Source organism: Schistocerca serialis, unplaced genomic scaffold, assembly GCF_023864345.2.
Source record: "Schistocerca serialis cubense isolate TAMUIC-IGC-003099 unplaced genomic scaffold, iqSchSeri2.2 HiC_scaffold_998, whole genome shotgun sequence".
NCBI classification, from domain to species: Eukaryota; Metazoa; Arthropoda; class Insecta; order Orthoptera; family Acrididae; genus Schistocerca; species Schistocerca serialis.
In genome coordinates, this window is record NW_026048626.1 from 1 (window position 1) to 26,884 (window position 26,884).

At 51.8% G+C, this 26,884-nt stretch overlaps 54 non-coding genes across 54 annotated transcripts; 11 read left to right on the forward strand and 43 right to left on the reverse strand.

Moving 5' to 3' along the window:
- Positions 1-289: 289 nt before the first annotated feature.
- Positions 290-360, reverse strand: Trnag-gcc (transfer RNA glycine (anticodon GCC)). The gene has a single exon. It is a non-coding gene; the product is annotated as a tRNA-Gly (tRNA).
- Positions 361-696: 336 nt separating this feature from the next.
- Positions 697-768, forward strand: Trnag-ucc (transfer RNA glycine (anticodon UCC)). Its single transcript has one exon. It is a non-coding gene; the product is annotated as a tRNA-Gly (tRNA).
- A 752-nt stretch (positions 769-1,520) lies between these two features.
- On the reverse strand, positions 1,521-1,594 carry Trnai-aau (transfer RNA isoleucine (anticodon AAU)). The gene has a single exon. It is a non-coding gene; the product is annotated as a tRNA-Ile (tRNA).
- Positions 1,595-1,850: 256 nt separating this feature from the next.
- Positions 1,851-1,922, reverse strand: Trnae-uuc (transfer RNA glutamic acid (anticodon UUC)). Its single transcript has one exon. It is a non-coding gene; the product is annotated as a tRNA-Glu (tRNA).
- A 455-nt stretch (positions 1,923-2,377) lies between these two features.
- On the reverse strand, positions 2,378-2,450 carry Trnam-cau (transfer RNA methionine (anticodon CAU)). Its single transcript has one exon. It is a non-coding gene; the product is annotated as a tRNA-Met (tRNA).
- Positions 2,451-2,745: 295 nt separating this feature from the next.
- Trnag-gcc (transfer RNA glycine (anticodon GCC)) lies at positions 2,746-2,816 on the reverse strand. The gene has a single exon. It is a non-coding gene; the product is annotated as a tRNA-Gly (tRNA).
- A 336-nt stretch (positions 2,817-3,152) lies between these two features.
- Positions 3,153-3,224, forward strand: Trnag-ucc (transfer RNA glycine (anticodon UCC)). Its single transcript has one exon. It is a non-coding gene; the product is annotated as a tRNA-Gly (tRNA).
- Positions 3,225-3,975: 751 nt separating this feature from the next.
- Trnai-aau (transfer RNA isoleucine (anticodon AAU)) lies at positions 3,976-4,049 on the reverse strand. The gene has a single exon. It is a non-coding gene; the product is annotated as a tRNA-Ile (tRNA).
- A 256-nt stretch (positions 4,050-4,305) lies between these two features.
- On the reverse strand, positions 4,306-4,377 carry Trnae-uuc (transfer RNA glutamic acid (anticodon UUC)). The gene has a single exon. It is a non-coding gene; the product is annotated as a tRNA-Glu (tRNA).
- Positions 4,378-4,833: 456 nt separating this feature from the next.
- Trnam-cau (transfer RNA methionine (anticodon CAU)) lies at positions 4,834-4,906 on the reverse strand. Its single transcript has one exon. It is a non-coding gene; the product is annotated as a tRNA-Met (tRNA).
- Positions 4,907-5,201: 295 nt separating this feature from the next.
- Positions 5,202-5,272, reverse strand: Trnag-gcc (transfer RNA glycine (anticodon GCC)). The gene has a single exon. It is a non-coding gene; the product is annotated as a tRNA-Gly (tRNA).
- Positions 5,273-5,608: 336 nt separating this feature from the next.
- On the forward strand, positions 5,609-5,680 carry Trnag-ucc (transfer RNA glycine (anticodon UCC)). Its single transcript has one exon. It is a non-coding gene; the product is annotated as a tRNA-Gly (tRNA).
- A 752-nt stretch (positions 5,681-6,432) lies between these two features.
- Trnai-aau (transfer RNA isoleucine (anticodon AAU)) lies at positions 6,433-6,506 on the reverse strand. The gene has a single exon. It is a non-coding gene; the product is annotated as a tRNA-Ile (tRNA).
- A 256-nt stretch (positions 6,507-6,762) lies between these two features.
- Positions 6,763-6,834, reverse strand: Trnae-uuc (transfer RNA glutamic acid (anticodon UUC)). The gene has a single exon. It is a non-coding gene; the product is annotated as a tRNA-Glu (tRNA).
- Positions 6,835-7,290: 456 nt separating this feature from the next.
- On the reverse strand, positions 7,291-7,363 carry Trnam-cau (transfer RNA methionine (anticodon CAU)). The gene has a single exon. It is a non-coding gene; the product is annotated as a tRNA-Met (tRNA).
- A 295-nt stretch (positions 7,364-7,658) lies between these two features.
- Trnag-gcc (transfer RNA glycine (anticodon GCC)) lies at positions 7,659-7,729 on the reverse strand. Its single transcript has one exon. It is a non-coding gene; the product is annotated as a tRNA-Gly (tRNA).
- Positions 7,730-8,065: 336 nt separating this feature from the next.
- Positions 8,066-8,137, forward strand: Trnag-ucc (transfer RNA glycine (anticodon UCC)). Its single transcript has one exon. It is a non-coding gene; the product is annotated as a tRNA-Gly (tRNA).
- A 751-nt stretch (positions 8,138-8,888) lies between these two features.
- Trnai-aau (transfer RNA isoleucine (anticodon AAU)) lies at positions 8,889-8,962 on the reverse strand. The gene has a single exon. It is a non-coding gene; the product is annotated as a tRNA-Ile (tRNA).
- A 256-nt stretch (positions 8,963-9,218) lies between these two features.
- On the reverse strand, positions 9,219-9,290 carry Trnae-uuc (transfer RNA glutamic acid (anticodon UUC)). The gene has a single exon. It is a non-coding gene; the product is annotated as a tRNA-Glu (tRNA).
- Positions 9,291-9,746: 456 nt separating this feature from the next.
- Trnam-cau (transfer RNA methionine (anticodon CAU)) lies at positions 9,747-9,819 on the reverse strand. The gene has a single exon. It is a non-coding gene; the product is annotated as a tRNA-Met (tRNA).
- Positions 9,820-10,114: 295 nt separating this feature from the next.
- Trnag-gcc (transfer RNA glycine (anticodon GCC)) lies at positions 10,115-10,185 on the reverse strand. Its single transcript has one exon. It is a non-coding gene; the product is annotated as a tRNA-Gly (tRNA).
- A 336-nt stretch (positions 10,186-10,521) lies between these two features.
- Positions 10,522-10,593, forward strand: Trnag-ucc (transfer RNA glycine (anticodon UCC)). The gene has a single exon. It is a non-coding gene; the product is annotated as a tRNA-Gly (tRNA).
- Positions 10,594-11,345: 752 nt separating this feature from the next.
- On the reverse strand, positions 11,346-11,419 carry Trnai-aau (transfer RNA isoleucine (anticodon AAU)). The gene has a single exon. It is a non-coding gene; the product is annotated as a tRNA-Ile (tRNA).
- Positions 11,420-11,675: 256 nt separating this feature from the next.
- Trnae-uuc (transfer RNA glutamic acid (anticodon UUC)) lies at positions 11,676-11,747 on the reverse strand. Its single transcript has one exon. It is a non-coding gene; the product is annotated as a tRNA-Glu (tRNA).
- A 456-nt stretch (positions 11,748-12,203) lies between these two features.
- On the reverse strand, positions 12,204-12,276 carry Trnam-cau (transfer RNA methionine (anticodon CAU)). The gene has a single exon. It is a non-coding gene; the product is annotated as a tRNA-Met (tRNA).
- A 295-nt stretch (positions 12,277-12,571) lies between these two features.
- Positions 12,572-12,642, reverse strand: Trnag-gcc (transfer RNA glycine (anticodon GCC)). The gene has a single exon. It is a non-coding gene; the product is annotated as a tRNA-Gly (tRNA).
- A 336-nt stretch (positions 12,643-12,978) lies between these two features.
- Trnag-ucc (transfer RNA glycine (anticodon UCC)) lies at positions 12,979-13,050 on the forward strand. The gene has a single exon. It is a non-coding gene; the product is annotated as a tRNA-Gly (tRNA).
- A 752-nt stretch (positions 13,051-13,802) lies between these two features.
- Trnai-aau (transfer RNA isoleucine (anticodon AAU)) lies at positions 13,803-13,876 on the reverse strand. The gene has a single exon. It is a non-coding gene; the product is annotated as a tRNA-Ile (tRNA).
- Positions 13,877-14,132: 256 nt separating this feature from the next.
- Trnae-uuc (transfer RNA glutamic acid (anticodon UUC)) lies at positions 14,133-14,204 on the reverse strand. Its single transcript has one exon. It is a non-coding gene; the product is annotated as a tRNA-Glu (tRNA).
- A 456-nt stretch (positions 14,205-14,660) lies between these two features.
- Positions 14,661-14,733, reverse strand: Trnam-cau (transfer RNA methionine (anticodon CAU)). The gene has a single exon. It is a non-coding gene; the product is annotated as a tRNA-Met (tRNA).
- A 295-nt stretch (positions 14,734-15,028) lies between these two features.
- Positions 15,029-15,099, reverse strand: Trnag-gcc (transfer RNA glycine (anticodon GCC)). The gene has a single exon. It is a non-coding gene; the product is annotated as a tRNA-Gly (tRNA).
- A 336-nt stretch (positions 15,100-15,435) lies between these two features.
- Positions 15,436-15,507, forward strand: Trnag-ucc (transfer RNA glycine (anticodon UCC)). Its single transcript has one exon. It is a non-coding gene; the product is annotated as a tRNA-Gly (tRNA).
- Positions 15,508-16,259: 752 nt separating this feature from the next.
- Positions 16,260-16,333, reverse strand: Trnai-aau (transfer RNA isoleucine (anticodon AAU)). The gene has a single exon. It is a non-coding gene; the product is annotated as a tRNA-Ile (tRNA).
- Positions 16,334-16,589: 256 nt separating this feature from the next.
- Positions 16,590-16,661, reverse strand: Trnae-uuc (transfer RNA glutamic acid (anticodon UUC)). Its single transcript has one exon. It is a non-coding gene; the product is annotated as a tRNA-Glu (tRNA).
- A 456-nt stretch (positions 16,662-17,117) lies between these two features.
- Trnam-cau (transfer RNA methionine (anticodon CAU)) lies at positions 17,118-17,190 on the reverse strand. Its single transcript has one exon. It is a non-coding gene; the product is annotated as a tRNA-Met (tRNA).
- Positions 17,191-17,485: 295 nt separating this feature from the next.
- Trnag-gcc (transfer RNA glycine (anticodon GCC)) lies at positions 17,486-17,556 on the reverse strand. The gene has a single exon. It is a non-coding gene; the product is annotated as a tRNA-Gly (tRNA).
- Positions 17,557-17,892: 336 nt separating this feature from the next.
- Trnag-ucc (transfer RNA glycine (anticodon UCC)) lies at positions 17,893-17,964 on the forward strand. The gene has a single exon. It is a non-coding gene; the product is annotated as a tRNA-Gly (tRNA).
- Positions 17,965-18,717: 753 nt separating this feature from the next.
- On the reverse strand, positions 18,718-18,791 carry Trnai-aau (transfer RNA isoleucine (anticodon AAU)). Its single transcript has one exon. It is a non-coding gene; the product is annotated as a tRNA-Ile (tRNA).
- Positions 18,792-19,047: 256 nt separating this feature from the next.
- Trnae-uuc (transfer RNA glutamic acid (anticodon UUC)) lies at positions 19,048-19,119 on the reverse strand. Its single transcript has one exon. It is a non-coding gene; the product is annotated as a tRNA-Glu (tRNA).
- Positions 19,120-19,575: 456 nt separating this feature from the next.
- Trnam-cau (transfer RNA methionine (anticodon CAU)) lies at positions 19,576-19,648 on the reverse strand. Its single transcript has one exon. It is a non-coding gene; the product is annotated as a tRNA-Met (tRNA).
- A 295-nt stretch (positions 19,649-19,943) lies between these two features.
- Positions 19,944-20,014, reverse strand: Trnag-gcc (transfer RNA glycine (anticodon GCC)). Its single transcript has one exon. It is a non-coding gene; the product is annotated as a tRNA-Gly (tRNA).
- A 336-nt stretch (positions 20,015-20,350) lies between these two features.
- On the forward strand, positions 20,351-20,422 carry Trnag-ucc (transfer RNA glycine (anticodon UCC)). Its single transcript has one exon. It is a non-coding gene; the product is annotated as a tRNA-Gly (tRNA).
- A 752-nt stretch (positions 20,423-21,174) lies between these two features.
- Positions 21,175-21,248, reverse strand: Trnai-aau (transfer RNA isoleucine (anticodon AAU)). The gene has a single exon. It is a non-coding gene; the product is annotated as a tRNA-Ile (tRNA).
- Positions 21,249-21,504: 256 nt separating this feature from the next.
- Trnae-uuc (transfer RNA glutamic acid (anticodon UUC)) lies at positions 21,505-21,576 on the reverse strand. The gene has a single exon. It is a non-coding gene; the product is annotated as a tRNA-Glu (tRNA).
- Positions 21,577-22,032: 456 nt separating this feature from the next.
- On the reverse strand, positions 22,033-22,105 carry Trnam-cau (transfer RNA methionine (anticodon CAU)). The gene has a single exon. It is a non-coding gene; the product is annotated as a tRNA-Met (tRNA).
- Positions 22,106-22,400: 295 nt separating this feature from the next.
- Positions 22,401-22,471, reverse strand: Trnag-gcc (transfer RNA glycine (anticodon GCC)). Its single transcript has one exon. It is a non-coding gene; the product is annotated as a tRNA-Gly (tRNA).
- Positions 22,472-22,807: 336 nt separating this feature from the next.
- Trnag-ucc (transfer RNA glycine (anticodon UCC)) lies at positions 22,808-22,879 on the forward strand. The gene has a single exon. It is a non-coding gene; the product is annotated as a tRNA-Gly (tRNA).
- A 752-nt stretch (positions 22,880-23,631) lies between these two features.
- Positions 23,632-23,705, reverse strand: Trnai-aau (transfer RNA isoleucine (anticodon AAU)). Its single transcript has one exon. It is a non-coding gene; the product is annotated as a tRNA-Ile (tRNA).
- A 256-nt stretch (positions 23,706-23,961) lies between these two features.
- Positions 23,962-24,033, reverse strand: Trnae-uuc (transfer RNA glutamic acid (anticodon UUC)). Its single transcript has one exon. It is a non-coding gene; the product is annotated as a tRNA-Glu (tRNA).
- A 456-nt stretch (positions 24,034-24,489) lies between these two features.
- On the reverse strand, positions 24,490-24,562 carry Trnam-cau (transfer RNA methionine (anticodon CAU)). The gene has a single exon. It is a non-coding gene; the product is annotated as a tRNA-Met (tRNA).
- Positions 24,563-24,857: 295 nt separating this feature from the next.
- On the reverse strand, positions 24,858-24,928 carry Trnag-gcc (transfer RNA glycine (anticodon GCC)). The gene has a single exon. It is a non-coding gene; the product is annotated as a tRNA-Gly (tRNA).
- A 336-nt stretch (positions 24,929-25,264) lies between these two features.
- Trnag-ucc (transfer RNA glycine (anticodon UCC)) lies at positions 25,265-25,336 on the forward strand. Its single transcript has one exon. It is a non-coding gene; the product is annotated as a tRNA-Gly (tRNA).
- Positions 25,337-26,087: 751 nt separating this feature from the next.
- Trnai-aau (transfer RNA isoleucine (anticodon AAU)) lies at positions 26,088-26,161 on the reverse strand. Its single transcript has one exon. It is a non-coding gene; the product is annotated as a tRNA-Ile (tRNA).
- Positions 26,162-26,416: 255 nt separating this feature from the next.
- Trnae-uuc (transfer RNA glutamic acid (anticodon UUC)) lies at positions 26,417-26,488 on the reverse strand. Its single transcript has one exon. It is a non-coding gene; the product is annotated as a tRNA-Glu (tRNA).
- Between the last annotated feature and the right edge of the window lie 396 nt (positions 26,489-26,884).

A 26,884-nucleotide genomic window follows, 5' to 3' on the forward strand; every position in this document is an offset into this window, starting at 1 on the left:
TCGCCACGCCTTCTGGAATCTCGGTAAGTACCAAATACCAGTGGTAGAGAGTCTGCACTTCCTGGCTCATTTTTTTCTGTTGCTACACGTGCATTCCCGGCGCGACAGGCAACTTGTGATGCTAGGCCGACGCCAGTATGTACAATAGCGCACAACAGTCGAAACGAGCAGTCGTGCGCGCTGCATGTTTGGTTATTCCCACACGGAAATCCCGCGGTTCATTCTCATGGCTCACGCAGTTCGAGTGCGAAAGACACGCAGCACCACTATCGGAGAAAAAACAAAATGATGCATCGGCCGGGAATCGAACCCGGGCCGCCCGCGTGGCAGGCGAGCATTCTACCACTGAACCACCGATGCTCAGCTAGTTCACAGCTTCCTGGTGCTTTCCGCGGCAGACGTCTGAGGGGAAAGTGGGACTGCCGTCCAGCGCCGTCGCATCCTCTCGAGAGAATGCTACACACGCTGAATCCTGAACTGCACTGCACTGCTTAAAAATGACGCCCGAACGCGATCGCCTAAGTACTCTTGCGGCGCACGCACGCGACGACTCTTGCCAAAGGACGCGAAATGTGCGTAGAGACGCTGTCTGGATGCGCTCGCCTACCCCGTAATGCGCCTACAGCTACGACCACCTTGAGCCGCCGCCGACAGGCGGGAAGCAGACACAGCGCGCCGTGCGCGGACGGAAAGCGTGCGGTGGTGGTGTAATGGTCAGCATAGTTGCCTTCCAAGCAGTTGATCCGGGTTCGATTCCCGGCCACCGCAGCCGGCTTTTTACTTTTGCGTATGAGTACTTTTGCCACGCGTCTTTAAATTAATGTTTCTTTCGCCCTCTTACTCGCTGCAGGCCACCCTATAGTGTGTGCGTCGATTCCCCTTGAGTCTCGACTTGTCTCGACTTAGCTCAGCTGACGCGAGAGCTGACGCTCTCCAATCGGCCTATATCAAGAGGACAAGCACGCGAAACGACTGAGAGAGGTATGGCGAGGCGGCCACCACGTTACTTATGCCTCAAGTAAATACCTGCTGCCTGTTATCATGTATTGTCTGATGTTACATGTTCTGTCAGACAAATTCAGTTTTATTACTAGTACATTTCTTTTTTTTTTTTTTTTTTCTTTGTTGAAAATTTTACAACACGCTCCTTCATTTCACTGTGGCCGCACGGCGCGACTTGGCATACCGAGAGGCAAAATGTGGCGCCAGTGCCCTTGACCGAATAGCGCTGCAGCTCCGAAACCGAAGAGGAAAGAGAAATACGAATTGAAACTGTCGGCAGTGCCCTGTGTTCGCAGGCGGTCACCCGCCCAAGCACTGACAACGCCCAGCTTCGCGCAGTAGCGGTGATCGGACGAGGAACTGTGTGTTCACCGTGCTGTGACCAGTGAAGTGTTTTAGCGCGTCCCGACAAGTCGCGTTCTGGTCCCCTATCAGCTCGCACACAATGTGACGATTTCTTTGTTACCATACTTCCCCGCCGAAATCGGCGTTGCCTTTTTGGAAGAGTGAAATCGTAGTGGCCCGTGGGGGGATCGAACCCACGACCTTCGCGTTATTAGCACGACGCTCTAACCGACTGAGCTAACGGGCCTCGGTGCAGAGAGTCTTCCATCGCTTCGCGGGAATTGCTCTGCGTATTGCCATGTAACATTTCTATGGTAGCAGTCCAACAGTGGACCAGCGTCTCTTCTCCCTTTATTCCGCTGCTCGTAGTAATTTCATTGCGTGCCCGTTTCTCTCGACTGTTTTCAGCTGACGTTTATGAACCAGTAGGTATAATGCGAGGAGGACGTGAAACAGCCTTTCGCAGGGTCAAAACTTGTCGTGACTTTTTCCGAAAAATTCCGTTCCGGTACCGGGAATCGAACCCGGGCCTCCTGGGTGAAAGCCAGGTATCCTAGCCACTAGACCACACCGGACGCGCGCATTTTCCTCGCGTTTACACCCGGTCCAGACGCTTTCCGTGTCGCACTTTCCCTGTTTGCGAGCATCTTTCCGCGCGCCCATGGCGAGGCGCGCATGGCAAAAGTCACAATCCATTGCTTTATGCCTCGTTGTTACAGGGGTAGGAGGAAAAGCAAAGCCGTAAGTAGTAATATTTATTTACTTATTTCGCAAGTAAATACCTGCTGCCTGTCATCATACAGCAGGTCATACATTGTGTGACTTTACACGTTATATCGTACGAAATTCAGTTTTATTACTAGTACTTTTTTTCTTGAAAATTTTACATAAGAACTGCAAGTAGTAATAACGGGAAGTAAACATTATCACGCTGAGTCGTTGAAGCCTTGAGGATAACAAAGCACAAAGTGTTTCGCTCCTTCGCAAACCCCAGAGCCGTCGATTTAGCTGTGGACGAAAGTAAATTAAATGCCCCGGGTGAGGATCGAACTCACGACCTTAAGATTATGAGACTTACGCGCTGCCTACTGCGCTACCGAGGCAGGTGATCGCCACGCCTTCTGGAATCTCGGTAAGTACCAAATACCAGTGGTAGAGAGTCTGCACTTCCTGGCTCATTTTTTTCTGTTGCTACACGTGCATTCCCGGCGCGACAGGCAACTTGTGATGCTAGGCCGACGCCAGTATGTACAATAGCGCACAACAGTCGAAACGAGCAGTCGTGCGCGCTGCATGTTTGGTTATTCCCACACGGAAATCCCGCGGTTCATTCTCATGGCTCACGCAGTTCGAGTGCGAAAGACACGCAGCACCACTATCGGAGAAAAAACAAAATGATGCATCGGCCGGGAATCGAACCCGGGCCGCCCGCGTGGCAGGCGAGCATTCTACCACTGAACCACCGATGCTCAGCTAGTTCACAGCTTCCTGGTGCTTTCCGCGGCAGACGTCTGAGGGGAAAGTGGGACTGCCGTCCAGCGCCGTCGCATCCTCTCGAGAGAATGCTACACACGCTGAATCCTGAACTGCACTGCACTGCTTAAAAATGACGCCCGAACGCGATCGCCTAAGTACTCTTGCGGCGCACGCACGCGACGACTCTTGCCAAAGGACGCGAAATGTGCGTAGAGACGCTGTCTGGATGCGCTCGCCTACCCCGTAATGCGCCTACAGCTACGACCACCTTGAGCCGCCGCCGACAGGCGGGAAGCAGACACAGCGCGCCGTGCGCGGACGGAAACCGTGCGGTGGTGGTGTAATGGTCAGCATAGTTGCCTTCCAAGCAGTTGATCCGGGTTCGATTCCCGGCCACCGCAGCCGGCTTTTTACTTTTGCGTATGAGTACTTTTGCCACGCGTCTTTAAATTAATGTTTCTTTCGCCCTCTTACTCGCTGCAGGCCACCCTATAGTGTGTGCGTCGATTCCCCTTGAGTCTCGACTTGTCTCGACTTAGCTCAGCTGACGCGAGAGCTGACGCTCTCCAATCGGCCTATATCAAGAGGACAAGCACGCGAAACGACTGAGAGAGGTATGGCGAGGCGGCCACCACGTTACTTATGCCTCAAGTAAATACCTGCTGCCTGTTATCATGTATTGTCTGATGTTACATGTTCTGTCAGACAAATTCAGTTTTATTACTAGTACATTTCTTTTTTTTTTTTTTTTTCTTTGTTGAAAATTTTACAACACGCTCCTTCATTTCACTGTGGCCGCACGGCGCGACTTGGCATACCGAGAGGCAAAATGTGGCGCCAGTGCCCTTGACCGAATAGCGCTGCAGCTCCGAAACCGAAGAGGAAAGAGAAATACGAATTGAAACTGTCGGCAGTGCCCTGTGTTCGCAGGCGGTCACCCGCCCAAGCACTGACAACGCCCAGCTTCGCGCAGTAGCGGTGATCGGACGAGGAACTGTGTGTTCACCGTGCTGTGACCAGTGAAGTGTTTTAGCGCGTCCCGACAAGTCGCGTTCTGGTCCCCTATCAGCTCGCACACAATGTGACGATTTCTTTGTTACCATACTTCCCCGCCGAAATCGGCGTTGCCTTTTTGGAAGAGTGAAATCGTAGTGGCCCGTGGGGGGATCGAACCCACGACCTTCGCGTTATTAGCACGACGCTCTAACCGACTGAGCTAACGGGCCTCGGTGCAGAGAGTCTTCCATCGCTTCGCGGGAATTGCTCTGCGTATTGCCATGTAACATTTCTATGGTAGCAGTCCAACAGTGGACCAGCGTCTCTTCTCCCTTTATTCCGCTGCTCGTAGTAATTTCATTGCGTGCCCGTTTCTCTCGACTGTTTTCAGCTGACGTTTATGAACCAGTAGGTATAATGCGAGGAGGACGTGAAACAGCCTTTCGCAGGGTCAAAACTTGTCGTGACTTTTTCCGAAAAATTCCGTTCCGGTACCGGGAATCGAACCCGGGCCTCCTGGGTGAAAGCCAGGTATCCTAGCCACTAGACCACACCGGACGCGCGCATTTTCCTCGGCGTTTACACCCGGTCCAGACGCTTTCCGTGTCGCACTTTCCCTGTTTGCGAGCATCTTTCCGCGCGCCCATGGCGAGGCGCGCATGGCAAAAGTCACAATCCATTGCTTTATGCCTCGTTGTTACAGGGGTAGGAGGAAAAGCAAAGCCGTAAGTAGTAATATTTATTTACTTATTTCGCAAGTAAATACCTGCTGCCTGTCATCATACAGCAGGTCATACATTGTGTGACTTTACACGTTATATCGTACGAAATTCAGTTTTATTACTAGTACTTTTTTTCTTGAAAATTTTACATAAGAACTGCAAGTAGTAATAACGGGAAGTAAACATTATCACGCTGAGTCGTTGAAGCCTTGAGGATAACAAAGCACAAAGTGTTTCGCTCCTTCGCAAACCCCAGAGCCGTCGATTTAGCTGTGGACGAAAGTAAATTAAATGCCCCGGGTGAGGATCGAACTCACGACCTTAAGATTATGAGACTTACGCGCTGCCTACTGCGCTACCGAGGCAGGTGATCGCCACGCCTTCTGGAATCTCGGTAAGTACCAAATACCAGTGGTAGAGAGTCTGCACTTCCTGGCTCATTTTTTTCTGTTGCTACACGTGCATTCCCGGCGCGACAGGCAACTTGTGATGCTAGGCCGACGCCAGTATGTACAATAGCGCACAACAGTCGAAACGAGCAGTCGTGCGCGCTGCATGTTTGGTTATTCCCACACGGAAATCCCGCGGTTCATTCTCATGGCTCACGCAGTTCGAGTGCGAAAGACACGCAGCACCACTATCGGAGAAAAAACAAAATGATGCATCGGCCGGGAATCGAACCCGGGCCGCCCGCGTGGCAGGCGAGCATTCTACCACTGAACCACCGATGCTCAGCTAGTTCACAGCTTCCTGGTGCTTTCCGCGGCAGACGTCTGAGGGGAAAGTGGGACTGCCGTCCAGCGCCGTCGCATCCTCTCGAGAGAATGCTACACACGCTGAATCCTGAACTGCACTGCACTGCTTAAAAATGACGCCCGAACGCGATCGCCTAAGTACTCTTGCGGCGCACGCACGCGACGACTCTTGCCAAAGGACGCGAAATGTGCGTAGAGACGCTGTCTGGATGCGCTCGCCTACCCCGTAATGCGCCTACAGCTACGACCACCTTGAGCCGCCGCCGACAGGCGGGAAGCAGACACAGCGCGCCGTGCGCGGACGGAAACCGTGCGGTGGTGGTGTAATGGTCAGCATAGTTGCCTTCCAAGCAGTTGATCCGGGTTCGATTCCCGGCCACCGCAGCCGGCTTTTTACTTTTGCGTATGAGTACTTTTGCCACGCGTCTTTAAATTAATGTTTCTTTCGCCCTCTTACTCGCTGCAGGCCACCCTATAGTGTGTGCGTCGATTCCCCTTGAGTCTCGACTTGTCTCGACTTAGCTCAGCTGACGCGAGAGCTGACGCTCTCCAATCGGCCTATATCAAGAGGACAAGCACGCGAAACGACTGAGAGAGGTATGGCGAGGCGGCCACCACGTTACTTATGCCTCAAGTAAATACCTGCTGCCTGTTATCATGTATTGTCTGATGTTACATGTTCTGTCAGACAAATTCAGTTTTATTACTAGTACATTTCTTTTTTTTTTTTTTTTTTCTTTGTTGAAAATTTTACAACACGCTCCTTCATTTCACTGTGGCCGCACGGCGCGACTTGGCATACCGAGAGGCAAAATGTGGCGCCAGTGCCCTTGACCGAATAGCGCTGCAGCTCCGAAACCGAAGAGGAAAGAGAAATACGAATTGAAACTGTCGGCAGTGCCCTGTGTTCGCAGGCGGTCACCCGCCCAAGCACTGACAACGCCCAGCTTCGCGCAGTAGCGGTGATCGGACGAGGAACTGTGTGTTCACCGTGCTGTGACCAGTGAAGTGTTTTAGCGCGTCCCGACAAGTCGCGTTCTGGTCCCCTATCAGCTCGCACACAATGTGACGATTTCTTTGTTACCATACTTCCCCGCCGAAATCGGCGTTGCCTTTTTGGAAGAGTGAAATCGTAGTGGCCCGTGGGGGGATCGAACCCACGACCTTCGCGTTATTAGCACGACGCTCTAACCGACTGAGCTAACGGGCCTCGGTGCAGAGAGTCTTCCATCGCTTCGCGGGAATTGCTCTGCGTATTGCCATGTAACATTTCTATGGTAGCAGTCCAACAGTGGACCAGCGTCTCTTCTCCCTTTATTCCGCTGCTCGTAGTAATTTCATTGCGTGCCCGTTTCTCTCGACTGTTTTCAGCTGACGTTTATGAACCAGTAGGTATAATGCGAGGAGGACGTGAAACAGCCTTTCGCAGGGTCAAAACTTGTCGTGACTTTTTCCGAAAAATTCCGTTCCGGTACCGGGAATCGAACCCGGGCCTCCTGGGTGAAAGCCAGGTATCCTAGCCACTAGACCACACCGGACGCGCGCATTTTCCTCGGCGTTTACACCCGGTCCAGACGCTTTCCGTGTCGCACTTTCCCTGTTTGCGAGCATCTTTCCGCGCGCCCATGGCGAGGCGCGCATGGCAAAAGTCACAATCCATTGCTTTATGCCTCGTTGTTACAGGGGTAGGAGGAAAAGCAAAGCCGTAAGTAGTAATATTTATTTACTTATTTCGCAAGTAAATACCTGCTGCCTGTCATCATACAGCAGGTCATACATTGTGTGACTTTACACGTTATATCGTACGAAATTCAGTTTTATTACTAGTACTTTTTTTCTTGAAAATTTTACATAAGAACTGCAAGTAGTAATAACGGGAAGTAAACATTATCACGCTGAGTCGTTGAAGCCTTGAGGATAACAAAGCACAAAGTGTTTCGCTCCTTCGCAAACCCCAGAGCCGTCGATTTAGCTGTGGACGAAAGTAAATTAAATGCCCCGGGTGAGGATCGAACTCACGACCTTAAGATTATGAGACTTACGCGCTGCCTACTGCGCTACCGAGGCAGGTGATCGCCACGCCTTCTGGAATCTCGGTAAGTACCAAATACCAGTGGTAGAGAGTCTGCACTTCCTGGCTCATTTTTTTCTGTTGCTACACGTGCATTCCCGGCGCGACAGGCAACTTGTGATGCTAGGCCGACGCCAGTATGTACAATAGCGCACAACAGTCGAAACGAGCAGTCGTGCGCGCTGCATGTTTGGTTATTCCCACACGGAAATCCCGCGGTTCATTCTCATGGCTCACGCAGTTCGAGTGCGAAAGACACGCAGCACCACTATCGGAGAAAAAACAAAATGATGCATCGGCCGGGAATCGAACCCGGGCCGCCCGCGTGGCAGGCGAGCATTCTACCACTGAACCACCGATGCTCAGCTAGTTCACAGCTTCCTGGTGCTTTCCGCGGCAGACGTCTGAGGGGAAAGTGGGACTGCCGTCCAGCGCCGTCGCATCCTCTCGAGAGAATGCTACACACGCTGAATCCTGAACTGCACTGCACTGCTTAAAAATGACGCCCGAACGCGATCGCCTAAGTACTCTTGCGGCGCACGCACGCGACGACTCTTGCCAAAGGACGCGAAATGTGCGTAGAGACGCTGTCTGGATGCGCTCGCCTACCCCGTAATGCGCCTACAGCTACGACCACCTTGAGCCGCCGCCGACAGGCGGGAAGCAGACACAGCGCGCCGTGCGCGGACGGAAACCGTGCGGTGGTGGTGTAATGGTCAGCATAGTTGCCTTCCAAGCAGTTGATCCGGGTTCGATTCCCGGCCACCGCAGCCGGCTTTTTACTTTTGCGTATGAGTACTTTTGCCACGCGTCTTTAAATTAATGTTTCTTTCGCCCTCTTACTCGCTGCAGGCCACCCTATAGTGTGTGCGTCGATTCCCCTTGAGTCTCGACTTGTCTCGACTTAGCTCAGCTGACGCGAGAGCTGACGCTCTCCAATCGGCCTATATCAAGAGGACAAGCACGCGAAACGACTGAGAGAGGTATGGCGAGGCGGCCACCACGTTACTTATGCCTCAAGTAAATACCTGCTGCCTGTTATCATGTATTGTCTGATGTTACATGTTCTGTCAGACAAATTCAGTTTTATTACTAGTACATTTCTTTTTTTTTTTTTTTTTCTTTGTTGAAAATTTTACAACACGCTCCTTCATTTCACTGTGGCCGCACGGCGCGACTTGGCATACCGAGAGGCAAAATGTGGCGCCAGTGCCCTTGACCGAATAGCGCTGCAGCTCCGAAACCGAAGAGGAAAGAGAAATACGAATTGAAACTGTCGGCAGTGCCCTGTGTTCGCAGGCGGTCACCCGCCCAAGCACTGACAACGCCCAGCTTCGCGCAGTAGCGGTGATCGGACGAGGAACTGTGTGTTCACCGTGCTGTGACCAGTGAAGTGTTTTAGCGCGTCCCGACAAGTCGCGTTCTGGTCCCCTATCAGCTCGCACACAATGTGACGATTTCTTTGTTACCATACTTCCCCGCCGAAATCGGCGTTGCCTTTTTGGAAGAGTGAAATCGTAGTGGCCCGTGGGGGGATCGAACCCACGACCTTCGCGTTATTAGCACGACGCTCTAACCGACTGAGCTAACGGGCCTCGGTGCAGAGAGTCTTCCATCGCTTCGCGGGAATTGCTCTGCGTATTGCCATGTAACATTTCTATGGTAGCAGTCCAACAGTGGACCAGCGTCTCTTCTCCCTTTATTCCGCTGCTCGTAGTAATTTCATTGCGTGCCCGTTTCTCTCGACTGTTTTCAGCTGACGTTTATGAACCAGTAGGTATAATGCGAGGAGGACGTGAAACAGCCTTTCGCAGGGTCAAAACTTGTCGTGACTTTTTCCGAAAAATTCCGTTCCGGTACCGGGAATCGAACCCGGGCCTCCTGGGTGAAAGCCAGGTATCCTAGCCACTAGACCACACCGGACGCGCGCATTTTCCTCGGCGTTTACACCCGGTCCAGACGCTTTCCGTGTCGCACTTTCCCTGTTTGCGAGCATCTTTCCGCGCGCCCATGGCGAGGCGCGCATGGCAAAAGTCACAATCCATTGCTTTATGCCTCGTTGTTACAGGGGTAGGAGGAAAAGCAAAGCCGTAAGTAGTAATATTTATTTACTTATTTCGCAAGTAAATACCTGCTGCCTGTCATCATACAGCAGGTCATACATTGTGTGACTTTACACGTTATATCGTACGAAATTCAGTTTTATTACTAGTACTTTTTTTCTTGAAAATTTTACATAAGAACTGCAAGTAGTAATAACGGGAAGTAAACATTATCACGCTGAGTCGTTGAAGCCTTGAGGATAACAAAGCACAAAGTGTTTCGCTCCTTCGCAAACCCCAGAGCCGTCGATTTAGCTGTGGACGAAAGTAAATTAAATGCCCCGGGTGAGGATCGAACTCACGACCTTAAGATTATGAGACTTACGCGCTGCCTACTGCGCTACCGAGGCAGGTGATCGCCACGCCTTCTGGAATCTCGGTAAGTACCAAATACCAGTGGTAGAGAGTCTGCACTTCCTGGCTCATTTTTTTCTGTTGCTACACGTGCATTCCCGGCGCGACAGGCAACTTGTGATGCTAGGCCGACGCCAGTATGTACAATAGCGCACAACAGTCGAAACGAGCAGTCGTGCGCGCTGCATGTTTGGTTATTCCCACACGGAAATCCCGCGGTTCATTCTCATGGCTCACGCAGTTCGAGTGCGAAAGACACGCAGCACCACTATCGGAGAAAAAACAAAATGATGCATCGGCCGGGAATCGAACCCGGGCCGCCCGCGTGGCAGGCGAGCATTCTACCACTGAACCACCGATGCTCAGCTAGTTCACAGCTTCCTGGTGCTTTCCGCGGCAGACGTCTGAGGGGAAAGTGGGACTGCCGTCCAGCGCCGTCGCATCCTCTCGAGAGAATGCTACACACGCTGAATCCTGAACTGCACTGCACTGCTTAAAAATGACGCCCGAACGCGATCGCCTAAGTACTCTTGCGGCGCACGCACGCGACGACTCTTGCCAAAGGACGCGAAATGTGCGTAGAGACGCTGTCTGGATGCGCTCGCCTACCCCGTAATGCGCCTACAGCTACGACCACCTTGAGCCGCCGCCGACAGGCGGGAAGCAGACACAGCGCGCCGTGCGCGGACGGAAACCGTGCGGTGGTGGTGTAATGGTCAGCATAGTTGCCTTCCAAGCAGTTGATCCGGGTTCGATTCCCGGCCACCGCAGCCGGCTTTTTACTTTTGCGTATGAGTACTTTTGCCACGCGTCTTTAAATTAATGTTTCTTTCGCCCTCTTACTCGCTGCAGGCCACCCTATAGTGTGTGCGTCGATTCCCCTTGAGTCTCGACTTGTCTCGACTTAGCTCAGCTGACGCGAGAGCTGACGCTCTCCAATCGGCCTATATCAAGAGGACAAGCACGCGAAACGACTGAGAGAGGTATGGCGAGGCGGCCACCACGTTACTTATGCCTCAAGTAAATACCTGCTGCCTGTTATCATGTATTGTCTGATGTTACATGTTCTGTCAGACAAATTCAGTTTTATTACTAGTACATTTCTTTTTTTTTTTTTTTTTTCTTTGTTGAAAATTTTACAACACGCTCCTTCATTTCACTGTGGCCGCACGGCGCGACTTGGCATACCGAGAGGCAAAATGTGGCGCCAGTGCCCTTGACCGAATAGCGCTGCAGCTCCGAAACCGAAGAGGAAAGAGAAATACGAATTGAAACTGTCGGCAGTGCCCTGTGTTCGCAGGCGGTCACCCGCCCAAGCACTGACAACGCCCAGCTTCGCGCAGTAGCGGTGATCGGACGAGGAACTGTGTGTTCACCGTGCTGTGACCAGTGAAGTGTTTTAGCGCGTCCCGACAAGTCGCGTTCTGGTCCCCTATCAGCTCGCACACAATGTGACGATTTCTTTGTTACCATACTTCCCCGCCGAAATCGGCGTTGCCTTTTTGGAAGAGTGAAATCGTAGTGGCCCGTGGGGGGATCGAACCCACGACCTTCGCGTTATTAGCACGACGCTCTAACCGACTGAGCTAACGGGCCTCGGTGCAGAGAGTCTTCCATCGCTTCGCGGGAATTGCTCTGCGTATTGCCATGTAACATTTCTATGGTAGCAGTCCAACAGTGGACCAGCGTCTCTTCTCCCTTTATTCCGCTGCTCGTAGTAATTTCATTGCGTGCCCGTTTCTCTCGACTGTTTTCAGCTGACGTTTATGAACCAGTAGGTATAATGCGAGGAGGACGTGAAACAGCCTTTCGCAGGGTCAAAACTTGTCGTGACTTTTTCCGAAAAATTCCGTTCCGGTACCGGGAATCGAACCCGGGCCTCCTGGGTGAAAGCCAGGTATCCTAGCCACTAGACCACACCGGACGCGCGCATTTTCCTCGGCGTTTACACCCGGTCCAGACGCTTTCCGTGTCGCACTTTCCCTGTTTGCGAGCATCTTTCCGCGCGCCCATGGCGAGGCGCGCATGGCAAAAGTCACAATCCATTGCTTTATGCCTCGTTGTTACAGGGGTAGGAGGAAAAGCAAAGCCGTAAGTAGTAATATTTATTTACTTATTTCGCAAGTAAATACCTGCTGCCTGTCATCATACAGCAGGTCATACATTGTGTGACTTTACACGTTATATCGTACGAAATTCAGTTTTATTACTAGTACTTTTTTTCTTGAAAATTTTACATAAGAACTGCAAGTAGTAATAACGGGAAGTAAACATTATCACGCTGAGTCGTTGAAGCCTTGAGGATAACAAAGCACAAAGTGTTTCGCTCCTTCGCAAACCCCAGAGCCGTCGATTTAGCTGTGGACGAAAGTAAATTAAATGCCCCGGGTGAGGATCGAACTCACGACCTTAAGATTATGAGACTTACGCGCTGCCTACTGCGCTACCGAGGCAGGTGATCGCCACGCCTTCTGGAATCTCGGTAAGTACCAAATACCAGTGGTAGAGAGTCTGCACTTCCTGGCTCATTTTTTTCTGTTGCTACACGTGCATTCCCGGCGCGACAGGCAACTTGTGATGCTAGGCCGACGCCAGTATGTACAATAGCGCACAACAGTCGAAACGAGCAGTCGTGCGCGCTGCATGTTTGGTTATTCCCACACGGAAATCCCGCGGTTCATTCTCATGGCTCACGCAGTTCGAGTGCGAAAGACACGCAGCACCACTATCGGAGAAAAAACAAAATGATGCATCGGCCGGGAATCGAACCCGGGCCGCCCGCGTGGCAGGCGAGCATTCTACCACTGAACCACCGATGCTCAGCTAGTTCACAGCTTCCTGGTGCTTTCCGCGGCAGACGTCTGAGGGGAAAGTGGGACTGCCGTCCAGCGCCGTCGCATCCTCTCGAGAGAATGCTACACACGCTGAATCCTGAACTGCACTGCACTGCTTAAAAATGACGCCCGAACGCGATCGCCTAAGTACTCTTGCGGCGCACGCACGCGACGACTCTTGCCAAAGGACGCGAAATGTGCGTAGAGACGCTGTCTGGATGCGCTCGCCTACCCCGTAATGCGCCTACAGCTACGACCACCTTGAGCCGCCGCCGACAGGCGGGAAGCAGACACAGCGCGCCGTGCGCGGACGGAAACCGTGCGGTGGTGGTGTAATGGTCAGCATAGTTGCCTTCCAAGCAGTTGATCCAGGTTCGATTCCCGGCCACCGCAGCCGGCTTTTTACTTTTGCGTATGAGTACTTTTGCCACGCGTCTTTAAATTAGTGTTTCTTTCGCCCTCTTACTCGCTGCAGGCCACCCTATAGTGTGTGCGTCGATTCCCCTTGAGTCTCGACTTGTCTCGACTTAGCTCAGCTGACGCGAGAGCTGACGCTCTCCAATCGGCCTATATCAAGAGGACAAGCACGCGAAACGACTGAGAGAGGTATGGCGAGGCGGCCACCACGTTACTTATGCCTCAAGTAAATACCTGCTGCCTGTTATCATGTATTGTCTGATGTTACATGTTCTGTCAGACAAATTCAGTTTTATTACTAGTACATTTCTCTTTTTTTTTTTTTTTTCTTTGTTGAAAATTTTACAACACGCTCCTTCATTTCACTGTGGCCGCACGGCGCGACTTGGCATACCGAGAGGCAAAATGTGGCGCCAGTGCCCTTGACCGAATAGCGCTGCAGCTCCGAAACCGAAGAGGAAAGAGAAATACGAATTGAAACTGTCGGCAGTGCCCTGTGTTCGCAGGCGGTCACCCGCCCAAGCACTGACAACGCCCAGCTTCGCGCAGTAGCGGTGATCGGACGAGGAACTGTGTGTTCACCGTGCTGTGACCAGTGAAGTGTTTTAGCGCGTCCCGACAAGTCGCGTTCTGGTCCCCTATCAGCTCGCACACAATGTGACGATTTCTTTGTTACCATACTTCCCCGCCGAAATCGGCGTTGCCTTTTTGGAAGAGTGAAATCGTAGTGGCCCGTGGGGGGATCGAACCCACGACCTTCGCGTTATTAGCACGACGCTCTAACCGACTGAGCTAACGGGCCTCGGTGCAGAGAGTCTTCCATCGCTTCGCGGGAATTGCTCTGCGTATTGCCATGTAACATTTCTATGGTAGCAGTCCAACAGTGGACCAGCGTCTCTTCTCCCTTTATTCCGCTGCTCGTAGTAACTTCATTGCGTGCCCGTTTCTCTCGACTGTTTTCAGCTGACGTTTATGAACCAGTAGGTATAATGCGAGGAGGACGTGAAACAGCCTTTCGCAGGGTCAAAACTTGTCGTGACTTTTTCCGAAAAATTCCGTTCCGGTACCGGGAATCGAACCCGGGCCTCCTGGGTGAAAGCCAGGTATCCTAGCCACTAGACCACACCGGACGCGCGCATTTTCCTCGGCGTTTACACCCGGTCCAGACGCTTTCCGTGTCGCACTTTCCCTGTTTGCGAGCATCTTTCCGCGCGCCCATGGCGAGGCGCGCATGGCAAAAGTCACAATCCATTGCTTTATGCCTCGTTGTTACAGGGGTAGGAGGAAAAGCAAAGCCGTAAGTAGTAATATTTATTTACTTATTTCGCAAGTAAATACCTGCTGCCTGTCATCATACAGCAGGTCATACATTGTGTGACTTTACACGTTATATCGTACGAAATTCGGTTTTATTACTAGTACTTTTTTTCTTGAAAATTTTACATAAGAACTGCAAGTAGTAATAACGGGAAGTAAACATTATCACGCTGAGTCGTTGAAGCCTTGAGGATAACAAAGCACAAAGTGTTTCGCTCCTTCGCAAACCCCAGAGCCGTCGATTTAGCTGTGGACGAAAGTAAATTAAATGCCCCGGGTGAGGATCGAACTCACGACCTTAAGATTATGAGACTTACGCGCTGCCTACTGCGCTACCGAGGCAGGCGATCGCCACGCCTTCTGGAATCTCGGTAAGTACCAAATACCAGTGGTAGAGAGTCTGCACTTCCTGGCTCATTTTTTTCTGTTGCTACACGTGCATTCCCGGCGCGACAGGCAACTTGTGATGCTAGGCCGACGCCAGTATGTACAATAGCGCACAACAGTCGAAACGAGCAGTCGTGCGCGCTGCATGTTTGGTTATTCCCACACGGAAATCCCGCGGTTCATTCTCATGGCTCACGCAGTTCGAGTGCGAAAGACACGCAGCACCACTATCGGAGAAAAAACAAAATGATGCATCGGCCGGGAATCGAACCCGGGCCGCCCGCGTGGCAGGCGAGCATTCTACCACTGAACCACCGATGCTCAGCTAGTTCACAGCTTCCTGGTGCTTTCCGCGGCAGACGTCTGAGGGGAAAGTGGGACTGCCGTCCAGCGCCGTCGCATCCTCTCGAGAGAATGCTACACACGCTGAATCCTGAACTGCACTGCACTGCTTAAAAATGACGCCCGAACGCGATCGCCTAAGTACTCTTGCGGCGCACGCACGCGACGACTCTTGCCAAAGGACGCGAAATGTGCGTAGAGACGCTGTCTGGATGCGCTCGCCTACCCCGTAATGCGCCTACAGCTACGACCACCTTGAGCCGCCGCCGACAGGCGGGAAGCAGACACAGCGCGCCGTGCGCGGACGGAAACCGTGCGGTGGTGGTGTAATGGTCAGCATAGTTGCCTTCCAAGCAGTTGATCCGGGTTCGATTCCCGGCCACCGCAGCCGGCTTTTTACTTTTGCGTATGAGTACTTTTGCCACGCGTCTTTAAATTAATGTTTCTTTCGCCCTCTTACTCGCTGCAGGCCACCCTATAGTGTGTGCGTCGATTCCCCTTGAGTCTCGACTTGTCTCGACTTAGCTCAGCTGACGCGAGAGCTGACGCTCTCCAATCGGCCTATATCAAGAGGACAAGCACGCGAAACGACTGAGAGAGGTATGGCGAGGCGGCCACCACGTTACTTATGCCTCAAGTAAATACCTGCTGCCTGTTATCATGTATTGTCTGATGTTACATGTTCTGTCAGACAAATTCAGTTTTATTACTAGTACATTTCTTTTTTTTTTTTTTTTTTCTTTGTTGAAAATTTTACAACACGCTCCTTCATTTCACTGTGGCCGCACGGCGCGACTTGGCATACCGAGAGGCAAAATGTGGCGCCAGTGCCCTTGACCGAATAGCGCTGCAGCTCCGAAACCGAAGAGGAAAGAGAAATACGAATTGAAACTGTCGGCAGTGCCCTGTGTTCGCAGGCGGTCACCCGCCCAAGCACTGACAACGCCCAGCTTCGCGCAGTAGCGGTGATCGGACGAGGAACTGTGTGTTCACCGTGCTGTGACCAGTGAAGTGTTTTAGCGCGTCCCGACAAGTCGCGTTCTGGTCCCCTATCAGCTCGCACACAATGTGACGATTTCTTTGTTACCATACTTCCCCGCCGAAATCGGCGTTGCCTTTTTGGAAGAGTGAAATCGTAGTGGCCCGTGGGGGGATCGAACCCACGACCTTCGCGTTATTAGCACGACGCTCTAACCGACTGAGCTAACGGGCCTCGGTGCAGAGAGTCTTCCATCGCTTCGCGGGAATTGCTCTGCGTATTGCCATGTAACATTTCTATGGTAGCAGTCCAACAGTGGACCAGCGTCTCTTCTCCCTTTATTCCGCTGCTCGTAGTAATTTCATTGCGTGCCCGTTTCTCTCGACTGTTTTCAGCTGACGTTTATGAACCAGTAGGTATAATGCGAGGAGGACGTGAAACAGCCTTTCGCAGGGTCAAAACTTGTCGTGACTTTTTCCGAAAAATTCCGTTCCGGTACCGGGAATCGAACCCGGGCCTCCTGGGTGAAAGCCAGGTATCCTAGCCACTAGACCACACCGGACGCGCGCATTTTCCTCGGCGTTTACACCCGGTCCAGACGCTTTCCGTGTCGCACTTTCCCTGTTTGCGAGCATCTTTCCGCGCGCCCATGGCGAGGCGCGCATGGCAAAAGTCACAATCCATTGCTTTATGCCTCGTTGTTACAGGGGTAGGAGGAAAAGCAAAGCCGTAAGTAGTAATATTTATTTACTTATTTCGCAAGTAAATACCTGCTGCCTGTCATCATACAGCAGGTCATACATTGTGTGACTTTACACGTTATATCGTACGAAATTCAGTTTTATTACTAGTACTTTTTTTCTTGAAAATTTTACATAAGAACTGCAAGTAGTAATAACGGGAAGTAAACATTATCACGCTGAGTCGTTGAAGCCTTGAGGATAACAAAGCACAAAGTGTTTCGCTCCTTCGCAAACCCCAGAGCCGTCGATTTAGCTGTGGACGAAAGTAAATTAAATGCCCCGGGTGAGGATCGAACTCACGACCTTAAGATTATGAGACTTACGCGCTGCCTACTGCGCTACCGAGGCAGGTGATCGCCACGCCTTCTGGAATCTCGGTAAGTACCAAATACCAGTGGTAGAGAGTCTGCACTTCCTGGCTCATTTTTTTCTGTTGCTACACGTGCATTCCCGGCGCGACAGGCAACTTGTGATGCTAGGCCGACGCCAGTATGTACAATAGCGCACAACAGTCGAAACGAGCAGTCGTGCGCGCTGCATGTTTGGTTATTCCCACACGGAAATCCCGCGGTTCATTCTCATGGCTCACGCAGTTCGAGTGCGAAAGACACGCAGCACCACTATCGGAGAAAAAACAAAATGATGCATCGGCCGGGAATCGAACCCGGGCCGCCCGCGTGGCAGGCGAGCATTCTACCACTGAACCACCGATGCTCAGCTAGTTCACAGCTTCCTGGTGCTTTCCGCGGCAGACGTCTGAGGGGAAAGTGGGACTGCCGTCCAGCGCCGTCGCATCCTCTCGAGAGAATGCTACACACGCTGAATCCTGAACTGCACTGCACTGCTTAAAAATGACGCCCGAACGCGATCGCCTAAGTACTCTTGCGGCGCACGCACGCGACGACTCTTGCCAAAGGACGCGAAATGTGCGTAGAGACGCTGTCTGGATGCGCTCGCCTACCCCGTAATGCGCCTACAGCTACGACCACCTTGAGCCGCCGCCGACAGGCGGGAAGCAGACACAGCGCGCCGTGCGCGGCCGGAAACCGTGCGGTGGTGGTGTAATGGTCAGCATAGTTGCCTTCCAAGCAGTTGATCCGGGTTCGATTCCCGGCCACCGCAGCCGGCTTTTTACTTTTGCGTATGAGTACTTTTGCCACGCGTCTTTAAATTAATGTTTCTTTCGCCCTCTTACTCGCTGCAGGCCACCCTATAGTGTGTGCGTCGATTCCCCTTGAGTCTCGACTTGTCTCGACTTAGCTCAGCTGACGCGAGAGCTGACGCTCTCCAATCGGCCTATATCAAGAGGACAAGTACGCGAAACGACTGAGAGAGGTATGGCGAGGCGGCCACCACGTTACTTATGCCTCAAGTAAATACCTGCTGCCTGTTATCATGTATTGTTTGATGTTACATGTTCTGTCAGACAAAATCAGTTTTATTACTAGTACATTTCTTTTTTTTTTTTTTTTTTTCTTTGTTGAAAATTTTACAACACGCTCCTTCATTTCACTGTGGCCGCACGGCGCGACTTGGCATACCGAGAGGCAAAATGTGGCGCCAGTGCCCTTGACCGAATAGCGCTGCAGCTCCGAAACCGAAGAGGAAAGAGAAATACGAATTGAAACTGTCGGCAGTGCCCTGTGTTCGCAGGCGGTCACCCGCCCAAGCACTGACAACGCCCAGCTTCGCGCAGTAGCGGTGATCGGACGAGGAACTGTGTGTTCACCGTGCTGTGACCAGTGAAGTGTTTTAGCGCGTCCCGACAAGTCGCGTTCTGGTCCCCTATCAGCTCGCACACAATGTGACGATTTCTTTGTTACCATACTTCCCCGCCGAAATCGGCGTTGCCTTTTTGGAAGAGTGAAATCGTAGTGGCCCGTGGGGGGATCGAACCCACGACCTTCGCGTTATTAGCACGACGCTCTAACCGACTGAGCTAACGGGCCTCGGTGCAGAGAGTCTTCCATCGCTTCGCGGGAATTGCTCTGCGTATTGCCATGTAACATTTCTATGGTAGCAGTCCAACAGTGGACCAGCGTCTCTTCTCCCTTTATTCCGCTGCTCGTAGTAATTTCATTGCGTGCCCGTTTCTCTCGACTGTTTTCAGCTGACGTTTATGAACCAGTAGGTATAATGCGAGGAGGACGTGAAACAGCCTTTCGCAGGGTCAAAACTTGTCGTGACTTTTTCCGAAAAATTCCGTTCCGGTACCGGGAATCGAACCCGGGCCTCCTGGGTGAAAGCCAGGTATCCTAGCCACTAGACCACACCGGACGCGCGCATTTTTCTCGGCGTTTACACCCGGTCTAGACGCTTTCCGTGTCGCACTTTCCCTGTTTGCGAGCATCTTTCCGCGCGCCCATGGCGAGGCGCGCATGGCAAAAGTCACAATCCATTGCTTTATGCCTCGTTGTTACAGGGGTAGGAGGAAAAGCAAAGCCGTAAGTAGTAATATTTATTTACTTATTTCGCAAGTAAATACCTGCTGCCTGTCATCATACAGCAGGTCATACATTGTGTGACTTTACACGTTATATCGTACGAAATTCAGTTTTATTACTAGTACTTTTTTTCTTGAAAATTTTACATAAGAACTGCAAGTAGTAATAACGGGAAGTAAACATTATCACGCTGAGTCGTTGAAGCCTTGAGGATAACAAAGCACAAAGTGTTTCGCTCCTTCGCAAACCCCAGAGCCGTCGATTTAGCTGTGGACGAAAGTAAATTAAATGCCCCGGGTGAGGATCGAACTCACGACCTTAAGATTATGAGACTTACGCGCTGCCTACTGCGCTACCGAGGCAGGTGATCGCCACGCCTTCTGGAATCTCGGTAAGTACCAAATACCAGTGGTAGAGAGTCTGCACTTCCTGGCTCATTTTTTTCTGTTGCTACACGTGCATTCCCGGCGCGACAGGCAACTTGTGATGCTAGGCCGACGCCAGTATGTACAATAGCGCACAACAGTCGAAACGAGCAGTCGTGCGCGCTGCATGTTTGGTTATTCCCACACGGAAATCCCGCGGTTCATTCTCATGGCTCACGCAGTTCGAGTGCGAAAGACACGCAGCACCACTATCGGAGAAAAAACAAAATGATGCATCGGCCGGGAATCGAACCCGGGCCGCCCGCGTGGCAGGCGAGCATTCTACCACTGAACCACCGATGCTCAGCTAGTTCACAGCTTCCTGGTGCTTTCCGCGGCAGACGTCTGAGGGGAAAGTGGGACTGCCGTCCAGCGCCGTCGCATCCTCTCGAGAGAATGCTACACACGCTGAATCCTGAACTGCACTGCACTGCTTAAAAATGACGCCCGAACGCGATCGCCTAAGTACTCTTGCGGCGCACGCACGCGACGACTCTTGCCAAAGGACGCGAAATGTGCGTAGAGACGCTGTCTGGATGCGCTCGCCTACCCCGTAATGCGCCTACAGCTACGACCACCTTGAGCCGCCGCCGACAGGCGGGAAGCAGACACAGCGCGCCGTGCGCGGACGGAAACCGTGCGGTGGTGGTGTAATGGTCAGCATAGTTGCCTTCCAAGCAGTTGATCCGGGTTCGATTCCCGGCCACCGCAGCCGGCTTTTTACTTTTGCGTATGAGTACTTTTGCCACGCGTCTTTAAATTAATGTTTCTTTCGCCCTCTTACTCGCTGCAGGCCACCCTATAGTGTGTGCGTCGATTCCCCTTGAGTCTCGACTTGTCTCGACTTAGCTCAGCTGACGCGAGAGCTGACGCTCTCCAATCGGCCTATATCAAGAGGACAAGCACGCGAAACGACTGAGAGAGGTATGGCGAGGCGGCCACCACGTTACTTATGCCTCAAGTAAATACCTGCTGCCTGTTATCATGTATTGTCTGATGTTACATGTTCTGTCAGACAAATTCAGTTTTATTACTAGTACATTTCTCTTTTTTTTTTTTTTTTCTTTGTTGAAAATTTTACAACACGCTCCTTCATTTCACTGTGGCCGCACGGCGCGACTTGGCATACCGAGAGGCAAAATGTGGCGCCAGTGCCCTTGACCGAATAGCGCTGCAGCTCCGAAACCGAAGAGGAAAGAGAAATACGAATTGAAACTGTCGGCAGTGCCCTGTGTTCGCAGGCGGTCACCCGCCCAAGCACTGACAACGCCCAGCTTCGCGCAGTAGCGGTGATCGGACGAGGAACTGTGTGTTCACCGTGCTGTGACCAGTGAAGTGTTTTAGCGCGTCCCGACAAGTCGCGTTCTGGTCCCCTATCAGCTCGCACACAATGTGACGATTTCTTTGTTACCATACTTCCCCGCCGAAATCGGCGTTGCCTTTTTGGAAGAGTGAAATCGTAGTGGCCCGTGGGGGGATCGAACCCACGACCTTCGCGTTATTAGCACGACGCTCTAACCGACTGAGCTAACGGGCCTCGGTGCAGAGAGTCTTCCATCGCTTCGCGGGAATTGCTCTGCGTATTGCCATGTAACATTTCTATGGTAGCAGTCCAACAGTGGACCAGCGTCTCTTCTCCCTTTATTCCGCTGCTCGTAGTAATTTCATTGCGTGCCCGTTTCTCTCGACTGTTTTCAGCTGACGTTTATGAACCAGTAGGTATAATGCGAGGAGGACGTGAAACAGCCTTTCGCAGGGTCAAAACTTGTCGTGACTTTTTCCGAAAAATTCCGTTCCGGTACCGGGAATCGAACCCGGGCCTCCTGGGTGAAAGCCAGGTATCCTAGCCACTAGACCACACCGGACGCGCGCATTTTCCTCGGCGTTTACACCCGGTCTAGACGCTTTCCGTGTCGCACTTTCCCTGTTTGCGAGCATCTTTCCGCGCGCCCATGGCGAGGCGCGCATGGCAAAAGTCACAATCCATTGCTTTATGCCTCGTTGTTACAGGGGTAGGAGGAAAAGCAAAGCCGTAAGTAGTAATATTTATTTACTTATTTCGCAAGTAAATACCTGCTGCCTGTCATCATACAGCAGGTCATACATTGTGTGACTTTACACGTTATATCGTACGAAATTCAGTTTTATTACTAGTACTTTTTTTCTTGAAAATTTTACATAAGAACTGCAAGTAGTAATAACGGGAAGTAAACATTATCACGCTGAGTCGTTGAAGCCTTGAGGATAACAAAGCACAAAGTGTTTCGCTCCTTCGCAAACCCCAGAGCCGTCGATTTAGCTGTGGACGAAAGTAAATTAAATGCCCCGGGTGAGGATCGAACTCACGACCTTAAGATTATGAGACTTACGCGCTGCCTACTGCGCTACCGAGGCAGGTGATCGCCACGCCTTCTGGAATCTCGGTAAGTACCAAATACCAGTGGTAGAGAGTCTGCACTTCCTGGCTCATTTTTTTCTGTTGCTACACGTGCATTCCCGGCGCGACAGGCAACTTGTGATGCTAGGCCGACGCCAGTATGTACAATAGCGCACAACAGTCGAAACGAGCAGTCGTGCGCGCTGCATGTTTGGTTATTCCCACACGGAAATCCCGCGGTTCATTCTCATGGCTCACGCAGTTCGAGTGCGAAAGACACGCAGCACCACTATCGGAGAAAAAACAAAATGATGCATCGGCCGGGAATCGAACCCGGGCCGCCCGCGTGGCAGGCGAGCATTCTACCACTGAACCACCGATGCTCAGCTAGTTCACAGCTTCCTGGTGCTTTCCGCGGCAGACGTCTGAGGGGAAAGTGGGACTGCCGTCCAGCGCCGTCGCATCCTCTCGAGAGAATGCTACACACGCTGAATCCTGAACTGCACTGCACTGCTTAAAAATGACGCCCGAACGCGATCGCCTAAGTACTCTTGCGGCGCACGCACGCGACGACTCTTGCCAAAGGACGCGAAATGTGCGTAGAGACGCTGTCTGGATGCGCTCGCCTACCCCGTAATGCGCCTACAGCTACGACCACCTTGAGCCGCCGCCGACAGGCGGGAAGCAGACACAGCGCGCCGTGCGCGGCCGGAAACCGTGCGGTGGTGGTGTAATGGTCAGCATAGTTGCCTTCCAAGCAGTTGATCCGGGTTCGATTCCCGGCCACCGCAGCCGGCTTTTTACTTTTGCGTATGAGTACTTTTGCCACGCGTCTTTAAATTAATGTTTCTTTCGCCCTCTTACTCGCTGCAGGCCACCCTATAGTGTGTGCGTCGATTCCCCTTGAGTCTCGACTTGTCTCGACTTAGCTCAGCTGACGCGAGAGCTGACGCTCTCCAATCGGCCTATATCAAGAGGACAAGTACGCGAAACGACTGAGAGAGGTATGGCGAGGCGGCCACCACGTTACTTATGCCTCAAGTAAATACCTGCTGCCTGTTATCATGTATTGTTTGATGTTACATGTTCTGTCAGACAAATTCAGTTTTATTACTAGTACATTTCTTTTTTTTTTTTTTTTTTCTTTGTTGAAAATTTTACAACACGCTCCTTCATTTCACTGTGGCCGCACGGCGCGACTTGGCATACCGAGAGGCAAAATGTGGCGCCAGTGCCCTTGACCGAATAGCGCTGCAGCTCCGAAACCGAAGAGGAAAGAGAAATACGAATTGAAACTGTCGGCAGTGCCCTGTGTTCGCAGGCGGTCACCCGCCCAAGCACTGACAACGCCCAGCTTCGCGCAGTAGCGGTGATCGGACGAGGAACTGTGTGTTCACCGTGCTGTGACCAGTGAAGTGTTTTAGCGCGTCCCGACAAGTCGCGTTCTGGTCCCCTATCAGCTCGCACACAATGTGACGATTTCTTTGTTACCATACTTCCCCGCCGAAATCGGCGTTGCCTTTTTGGAAGAGTGAAATCGTAGTGGCCCGTGGGGGGATCGAACCCACGACCTTCGCGTTATTAGCACGACGCTCTAACCGACTGAGCTAACGGGCCTCGGTGCAGAGAGTCTTCCATCGCTTCGCGGGAATTGCTCTGCGTATTGCCATGTAACATTTCTATGGTAGCAGTCCAACAGTGGACCAGCGTCTCTTCTCCCTTTATTCCGCTGCTCGTAGTAATTTCATTGCGTGCCCGTTTCTCTCGACTGTTTTCAGCTGACGTTTATGAACCAGTAGGTATAATGCGAGGAGGACGTGAAACAGCCTTTCGCAGGGTCAAAACTTGTCGTGACTTTTTCCGAAAAATTCCGTTCCGGTACCGGGAATCGAACCCGGGCCTCCTGGGTGAAAGCCAGGTATCCTAGCCACTAGACCACACCGGACGCGCGCATTTTCCTCGGCGTTTACACCCGGTCTAGACGCTTTCCGTGTCGCACTTTCCCTGTTTGCGAGCATCTTTCCGCGCGCCCATGGCGAGGCGCGCATGGCAAAAGTCACAATCCATTGCTTTATGCCTCGTTGTTACAGGGGTAGGAGGAAAAGCAAAGCCGTAAGTAGTAATATTTATTTACTTATTTCGCAAGTAAATACCTGCTGCCTGTCATCATACAGCAGGTCATACATTGTGTGACTTTACACGTTATATCGTACGAAATTCAGTTTTATTACTAGTACTTTTTTTCTTGAAAATTTTACATAAGAACTGCAAGTAGTAATAACGGGAAGTAAACATTATCACGCTGAGTCGTTGAAGCCTTGAGGATAACAAAGCACAAAGTGTTTCGCTCCTTCGCAAACCCCAGAGCCGTCGATTTAGCTGTGGACGAAAGTAAATTAAATGCCCCGGGTGAGGATCGAACTCACGACCTTAAGATTATGAGACTTACGCGCTGCCTACTGCGCTACCGAGGCAGGTGATCGCCACGCCTTCTGGAATCTCGGTAAGTACCAAATACCAGTGGTAGAGAGTCTGCACTTCCTGGCTCATTTTTTTCTGTTGCTACACGTGCATTCCCGGCGCGACAGGCAACTTGTGATGCTAGGCCGACGCCAGTATGTACAATAGCGCACAACAGTCGAAACGAGCAGTCGTGCGCGCTGCATGTTTGGTTATTCCCACACGGAAATCCCGCGGTTCATTCTCATGGCTCACGCAGTTCGAGTGCGAAAGACACGCAGCACCACTATCGGAGAAAAAACAAAATGATGCATCGGCCGGGAATCGAACCCGGGCCGCCCGCGTGGCAGGCGAGCATTCTACCACTGAACCACCGATGCTCAGCTAGTTCACAGCTTCCTGGTGCTTTCCGCGGCAGACGTCTGAGGGGAAAGTGGGACTGCCGTCCAGCGCCGTCGCATCCTCTCGAGAGAATGCTACACACGCTGAATCCTGAACTGCACTGCACTGCTTAAAAATGACGCCCGAACGCGATCGCCTAAGTACTCTTGCGGCGCACGCACGCGACGACTCTTGCCAAAGGACGCGAAATGTGCGTAGAGACGCTGTCTGGATGCGCTCGCCTACCCCGTAATGCGCCTACAGCTACGACCACCTTGAGCCGCCGCCGACAGGCGGGAAGCAGACACAGCGCGCCGTGCGCGGCCGGAAACCGTGCGGTGGTGGTGTAATGGTCAGCATAGTTGCCTTCCAAGCAGTTGATCCGGGTTCGATTCCCGGCCACCGCAGCCGGCTTTTTACTTTTGCGTATGAGTACTTTTGCCACGCGTCTTTAAATTAATGTTTCTTTCGCCCTCTTACTCGCTGCAGGCCACCCTATAGTGTGTGCGTCGATTCCCCTTGAGTCTCGACTTGTCTCGACTTAGCTCAGCTGACGCGAGAGCTGACGCTCTCCAATCGGCCTATATCAAGAGGACAAGTACGCGAAACGACTGAGAGAGGTATGGCGAGGCGGCCACCACGTTACTTATGCCTCAAGTAAATACCTGCTGCCTGTTATCATGTATTGTTTGATGTTACATGTTCTGTCAGACAAATTCAGTTTTATTACTAGTACATTTCTTTTTTTTTTTTTTTTTCTTTGTTGAAAATTTTACAACACGCTCCTTCATTTCACTGTGGCCGCACGGCGCGACTTGGCATACCGAGAGGCAAAATGTGGCGCCAGTGCCCTTGACCGAATAGCGCTGCAGCTCCGAAACCGAAGAGGAAAGAGAAATACGAATTGAAACTGTCGGCAGTGCCCTGTGTTCGCAGGCGGTCACCCGCCCAAGCACTGACAACGCCCAGCTTCGCGCAGTAGCGGTGATCGGACGAGGAACTGTGTGTTCACCGTGCTGTGACCAGTGAAGTGTTTTAGCGCGTCCCGACAAGTCGCGTTCTGGTCCCCTATCAGCTCGCACACAATGTGACGATTTCTTTGTTACCATACTTCCCCGCCGAAATCGGCGTTGCCTTTTTGGAAGAGTGAAATCGTAGTGGCCCGTGGGGGGATCGAACCCACGACCTTCGCGTTATTAGCACGACGCTCTAACCGACTGAGCTAACGGGCCTCGGTGCAGAGAGTCTTCCATCGCTTCGCGGGAATTGCTCTGCGTATTGCCATGTAACATTTCTATGGTAGCAGTCCAACAGTGGACCAGCGTCTCTTCTCCCTTTATTCCGCTGCTCGTAGTAATTTCATTGCGTGCCCGTTTCTCTCGACTGTTTTCAGCTGACGTTTATGACCAGTAGGTATAATGCGAGGAGGACGTGAAACAGCCTTTCGCAGGGTCAAAACTTGTCGTGACTTTTTCCGAAAAATTCCGTTCCGGTACCGGGAATCGAACCCGGGCCTCCTGGGTGAAAGCCAGGTATCCTAGCCACTAGACCACACCGGACGCGCGCATTTTCCTCGGCGTTTACACCCGGTCTAGACGCTTTCCGTGTCGCACTTTCCCTGTTTGCGAGCATCTTTCCGCGCGCCCATGGCGAGGCGCGCATGGCAAAAGTCACAATCCATTGCTTTATGCCTCGTTGTTACAGGGGTAGGAGGAAAAGCAAAGCCGTAAGTAGTAATATTTATTTACTTATTTCGCAAGTAAATACCTGCTGCCTGTCATCATACAGCAGGTCATACATTGTGTGACTTTACACGTTATATCGTACGAAATTCAGTTTTATTACTAGTACTTTTTTTCTTGAAAATTTTACATAAGAACTGCAAGTAGTAATAACGGAAGTAAACATTATCACGCTGAGTCGTTGAAGCCTTGAGGATAACAAAGCACAAAGTG